Genomic DNA, 6,091 nt, shown 5'->3' with positions numbered 1-6,091 from the left:
TGAGTGCAGCAGAGATGTCCTGGGGCTCCAATGCCACCCTCCCCCCCAACAGGGAGGAGGCCCCCAGGCAGAACCATCACCTGATGAGCTCTCTAGCAATACAAGCACGCGGGGGTGAGGGGAGGGTGGGGGCAGGCATGCAGAAAAAGGGAGGGGAAGAGAGGAAAAAAGGAATGAAGTGACCACATGGACTGGGGGAGAGAAGGAGGGGGACACTAGGAACTAAGAGGCTAGCTGGTTTTTTTCCCTTTACTTGCAAGATGTTTTCAGAGGGCAGTTTTTTTTTCTTTATGCATTTTATGGAGAAGTTTGTCATCAGGGGGGTAAGGGAGTAGTGTAAATAAAAATACAGAATCTGTCTCATAAAATGCCACTCGGACACAGAAGTCAATAGTCGGACTGCGGGTACTATGTACCTTCTATGATGAATGTTCTTGACTTGGAAGAACTAAATGGGTCCCCTGGTGATAAAAGAAAGATTTAAAGAGACCAGAGTTTATAACTGCTGGAATACCATAAGGCACGCTATGACAAAGCGGGGCAGGAGGGGAGGGAAGGGAGGCATAAATCACCTTTCAAAGACCACTTGTTTTAAGGAAAATATATAGATATAAATAAATAGATGGGGGATGGTTGGGAATCACATCTCAGAGGCCTGATTTTCTATGTTCCTGAAGCAGCGAAGCACTGAGGAGGGGGGAGGGGGCTGCAGTGGAGGAGTGGGGGGGCCGAGGGGTGGGCTCAAAGAACCAAAGACCAAAATAAGCCGACCCAAACTGCCCTGCTGGCACCGAGCACTGCTGCCCAGACACGAGAGGATGCCTGACTCACTCCACCCCAAAGCAAAGGACATTACGACGCCCAACAAAACACAAACAGGACAGATCGTAGGATTAGTTGTGACCCTGCTTCACTAACAAGATGTTAACTTGAGGGAGGGGGGTTCAACATTCCATGCAATTAAGAAACACAGAAGGGGAGCACAAGGTTGGATGTGAAACCAGAGAGGCAAGGACAGAACCTCTGTCCGTCCATCCAGCAAGGAGATGTTGGCAGCAGGGCTTAAGGAAGGGGGTGCCAGGTGGAGAGATGCCTGGGTCTCTCTTCCAGCAGGAAGGGTCTGGCCCTCTACCCTGCCTAGTCACCCCTGTCACTTCCAGGCCTGGGAAATCCCACCTTCCCTGGCCAAACCACGGACATGGAAGGTTAAAGAGCGTCTCTGTGGCTTGCTGGTTGGCTCCCCATGTTGAGCCTGCCCCATGTGGTCTGGTGACCTTCTGGCTTCAGGGCGGTGGGATCAGCTACCTCCCTTCGACACGCCTCCATCTCATGGATGGTCAAACCTGGGCCTGGGTGGGGAGATGGCAGTTGGCGCTTTATTAAGAAGACCTACCTTCCATGGGAGTGTTAGGGTCGGGTCTGTTGGCGAACACCACGTCCACGTACTCTAACTGGAGCCGTTCCAAAGAGGCTTTCAGGCCTAGCGAGGAGACACCAGGACCATCAGTGAAGTTCCCGTCTAGGGCCTGGGACACCTGTACAAGGCGCCCAGGCTTATTTTTGATTGAAAGGCGGAAGAGGCCATTGGGTTAATTTTGCACAAATTCACGGTGGGGTTCATCAAGCTATTAGTAAGCATTTATTAAGAGCTTGTTATGTGCCAGGCCCCGTGCTAGGTGGCAAAAACAATAAAAAATAAATTAAAAAGTAGAGACTGAAAAATTATGCAAGGTAGCACAGCAAGGCGGGGAGAGTAAGGATGAGAATTCCTAGGGCAGTCTGGTGTTTTTGTCCAGATGTTTCAACCCCAAAGTCAGCAATGCCTCAGGCCCACTGCTCACTTCCCAGGAAGCTTTTTCCTACAAAATCCAAGGTCAGTGGGTAGAATCCAATATCCTTGTGACCTAGGGAACGAGCCCTGCTCCCTTGAGAAGAAATATTGGCTTATGATCTGTCCTCAAGGGATAAGGACTCAGGAATGGAAGGAGCCCAAGGGGGAATTCAGGACTCCTGTCTCCCAAGTCTTTGGTCTCAAAGACAAACCTTGCATGTGTTGGGGAACCCTTGTGACTGTAGGACATCAGCCTCTGTGGGGATGCTCAGCTGTTATGTTTCCTTGGCTACCATGAAAGGGTCAGGGAGAAGGATTTAGAAAGATAACCTCAACAAACTTGTGAGGTTTGGCTAAAGGAACGGGGCATGTTTAGTCTAGAAAACAGGGAGATTTGTGGGGGAACTGATAGCCATGTGAGTATTTGAGGAGCTACACTATGGAAGAGTAATTAGACTTGCTTTCATTGAATCTAGAAGCAATACCTAGGAGCAATGTGGGAAGGGGGAGAAAGTGAGGGACAAAGAGGTCACTTTAGCTTTGATAAAATGAAAGGAAAACATTCTAACAATTAGAGTTGTTGAAAAGGTTGATTGAAAAAATATCAACCAAAATACAAAATACAAAAATACAAAATACAATATACAAAATGCAAAAAAAACAAAAGGGGATGGGCAGCTTTGAGAGGTAGTGAGTTCCCCATCACTGGAGGTCTTTAAGATAAATTGGGACGACCACTTATCTGAGTTTGCAGAGGAGATATGTGTGGAGGCATGGGTTTTGGGGCTCAATAGTCTCTGAGGTCCTCTCCAAATCCGAGGTTTAGGGACTGTTTAATGCAGAGAAGAAAAGAATTTGGGCACAGGGATAAGAAAGCACGGGAGGAGAAAGGTCCTGCAAAGGGGGTGCCACAGGATCCCTTTCCATGGTGTGGTTAAGAATAGGACAAATAACTCACTACAGTAGAATGTCTTCTCCTGATTCGTTATCATCTCTCCAGAAAAATCACTTATCTGTACTGGGTATTATTCCCTCCTATTCCCCCCAGAGTGCTAGGGTCCTACTAGGGTCTTAAACCAATCAAGTCTTAAGTCTAAGTCTTAAATGATTTAGATGGGGCGGGGAGTTAAGGGGACTTCAATCTCCATAAAAGTCAATAAAGCAATGTCATAAAAATCTAAAGGCTTCCCCTTTATGAGTTGTCGTTCCCCTTTACAAATGTTAAGTTCCTTGAGGCCTCAGTCTTTTGCATAGTGCCTGGCATGCAGTAACTGCTTAATAGATGCTTTATTCATTCATTCATTCTAGAGGTTTTTTCATTCATTCATTCATTCATTCATTCATTTATTCATAGTAGAGGTAGAGTATCCAGAATGAGGGAGCTGACACAGTCCTGCTGTCTTCTGCCACAGTCAGTCCACATCTAGAGTATTGTATTCAGTATTGGGGGCCACACTGGTGAGTTCCATCATGTACCAAGGAGGATGACCAGGATGGTAACAGGAATGGAGATGATGCTATATGAAGAATGAGGAACTGGGGATGAGACAAGAAGGGTGTGTGTGTGTGTGTGTGTGTGTGTGTGCGCGCGCACGTGTGCACGCTTGCGTGTATGCATGCATGCATCTGGTGTGTGGTGGGGGCAGGTGGGAAGAAGGGCATGAATAAAGTATTTGGAGGGCTATCACGCGAAAGAGGCAGTGTTACTGCGGAGCTACGAGGTAGACTGAGAGCTATCCATAGTGGATGCAAGCCTACGCATGTCGTGGGCTCCTTGCTCACTGGAGGGCATCAAGCAGAGCCTGGTACGGGAGAGGGGACTCTTGGGCAGGCACATGTCAGGCCAGGTAGTCTGAGAGGTCCCTCCTACCCGAGGTTCCTGTGATGCTCCATGGAGGAAGAGGACCGGATTACATGAATCTGAGATCTCTACTAAAGAGGCTACAGCAAGCATCTTGGATCTAGGAGTCAGAAGACTTGGGTTAGTCCTGGCTCGGCCACTTAACTGGCTGGGTATCCCTCAGTTAGCCATCCCTTCTTGCCAAGCCTCAGTATCCTCATCTGAAAAATGGGAACAATAATCCCTGCACTACTTACCACACAGGGTAGTTGATGAAGATGGGATGAGAAAACACCTGTGGGAATACTTTGTGACCCGCAAGCCCTTTGAAAAGCATGAGCTACCCCTCCTGCTCTTGGATTCTTTGAGAATTGTGGCCAGTGGATTAGTGGAGGTGGCCCTGGGCCTTACCTTCTATGATGTGCTTTCTGGACAGGCCTCTCTCAGTCTCTGCTCTGAAAAACAGGTCAACGGCATGCATGAATCCAATTTCTTCTGATCCCTCACCCAGATTTTCCACAGGGCCTGGTAGGGGCTTCTGACCATGCCTGGATTCTCTAAAGAGCCTTCCCCTCCATCCTGCCCCTAAGCCAGCAGGCTCTCATTTCTGGAGGTCTGACTAGGGGCTCCCCTCAATGGACAGAACCCAGGATGATCGTGATTGTGGGCAGAATGCCCTATTGATCATTGCATAAGACTGAAGGGTGACAATGGGATCGGTACCATTCCAAGAAACAAACAAAATAAACCAATAACTAAATAAATAAATTGACCTACTTTCCTCCCCAGAAGATTTTGGTTGTAATGACCAGGCTAGATCGTCTGTAAAACAGAAGAAAAGAGGTCATGTTCTTATCATGAATGGGTCTGATTACATACATACATACACATACACATACACGCATACATACATACATACATACATACATACATACATACATACGGATTGGTCGGAGTGCTGATCCCAACCATCCCCTGTCACCACCAATCTATCAATTAGTCTTTAAAATAAAAGAGGTTGACTAGGGTGGCCCATTTATAAATGGTCTAACTTGCAATCATCTATACACAAGTATAGATGATTTTAAAAACAAGTATGAAAGTTGGTGAAGAAACACAAATGCCTTCCTCCCCAATAAGGGTTGATCAGGAGTCATACAGAACCAAAGAAAAGGGTGGGCCTTGGATTTTAACAGGCACATATAGACAGGGCCCAAGTTGGCATCTTTCCAGTTCAGAAGGACCCACTGGAGACTGGGCTTCACTGACTAAGCCTTTGGAAGCTAGTGTTGTTACCTCCATGCTGTGGGGCATCTCAGGAGGACATAAGCAAAGGGCCCAGGAAATGCCTAGGACCAGCCTAACTAAGGCTGGTGGGGTCTCTGTATTTCAGCCATGTCAATTCTCAGAGATCCTCTACAAAGCCAAGGGAAGGGTCTTGATTTGGGTCAATGAGAATTGCCAAAGCTCCCCAAAGGATCAATCAGGTCAGCACAGAAAAGTCCTTTGGATGGCAGCTATTGCCTTCCCCTTGGGGGCCATATCCCCACATGAAGCCAACGGTAATCAGGAGCCCTGGTTTCCCCAAGTCAATACTCAGAGATCTCTACCACCACCATGGCCGGTGCCATCACCACACTGCTTCCAGCACTACCTACAGGCCCAGAGGATGACCTAATATTTATTTCCATATGTATTCACCTAAGACATAATCATGAGATTTGCTAATAAGTGCAATTTCCTTTAATTATGGAGTGGAGAGGAATTTATTTTAGGATCAATTATAGCAAAGAAACAACCTTGATGGGACCCGAGGAGGGGTGTAAATAATGAGAGCTGTGGCAGCTTCTTGAAGAACAGCGGCTGAGATTTTAAATGGCACTTGAGAGGGAAAGGAAGGAGACGAGGCACAGCATCCTAATTACTTGTGACATTTCTGAAAATAAAAACGCATTAACCACTGTGCTCATTTGCCACTTCAGATGAAATCACATCTAGTGGTTTGGAGGACCTGAGACACTAGCAAACACCCAGCTAGGGCACAGCATGAAAGGAGGGCAGTGGGCCTTGAGAAACTCCAGGTACATTCACCTGAAGAGAGATGTACAGCTGTGCGCAAAGGAGAGACAGAGGGGAACCCTAGGCTGGCTTGGACTGGGTATGAATCAGCTGAGATGGAGAATGGCTAGGGGGATGGGTATTAGCTATGGGGATTTGAGGCAACAGTGCAATGCAATACAATTCCAACTCGAAATCTGTAGTCCTATGAGGTTAATTCAATTTAATTCCAGCTCTAAATCAATGATCTGAGGAATTTAATTCAATTACAGCTTTAAATCAATGATCTTATGAATTCAATTCACTTCCACCTCCAAATCTATGATCCTATGAATTTAATTGAATTCCAACTCTAAATCTAT

At 46.8% G+C, this 6,091-nt stretch overlaps 1 long non-coding RNA gene across 1 annotated transcript; it reads right to left on the bottom strand.

Moving 5' to 3' along the window:
- Positions 1-416: 416 nt before the first annotated feature.
- LOC114037816 lies at positions 417-4,495 on the bottom strand. The gene is made up of 4 exons (XR_003568511.1): positions 4,449-4,495; positions 4,083-4,126; positions 1,394-1,480; positions 417-461 (listed from the first exon to the last, which is right to left on the bottom strand). It is a non-coding gene; the product is annotated as an uncharacterized LOC114037816 (long non-coding RNA).
- Between the last annotated feature and the right edge of the window lie 1,596 nt (positions 4,496-6,091).

This window comes from Vombatus ursinus, unplaced genomic scaffold (genome assembly GCF_900497805.2).
Source record: "Vombatus ursinus unplaced genomic scaffold, bare-nosed wombat genome assembly UNPS02010617.1, whole genome shotgun sequence".
NCBI lineage: Eukaryota > Metazoa > Chordata > Mammalia > Diprotodontia > Vombatidae > Vombatus > Vombatus ursinus.
The sequence above is the reverse complement of the archived record's forward strand: the minus strand, read 5'-3'. Positions and strand labels throughout refer to the sequence as shown.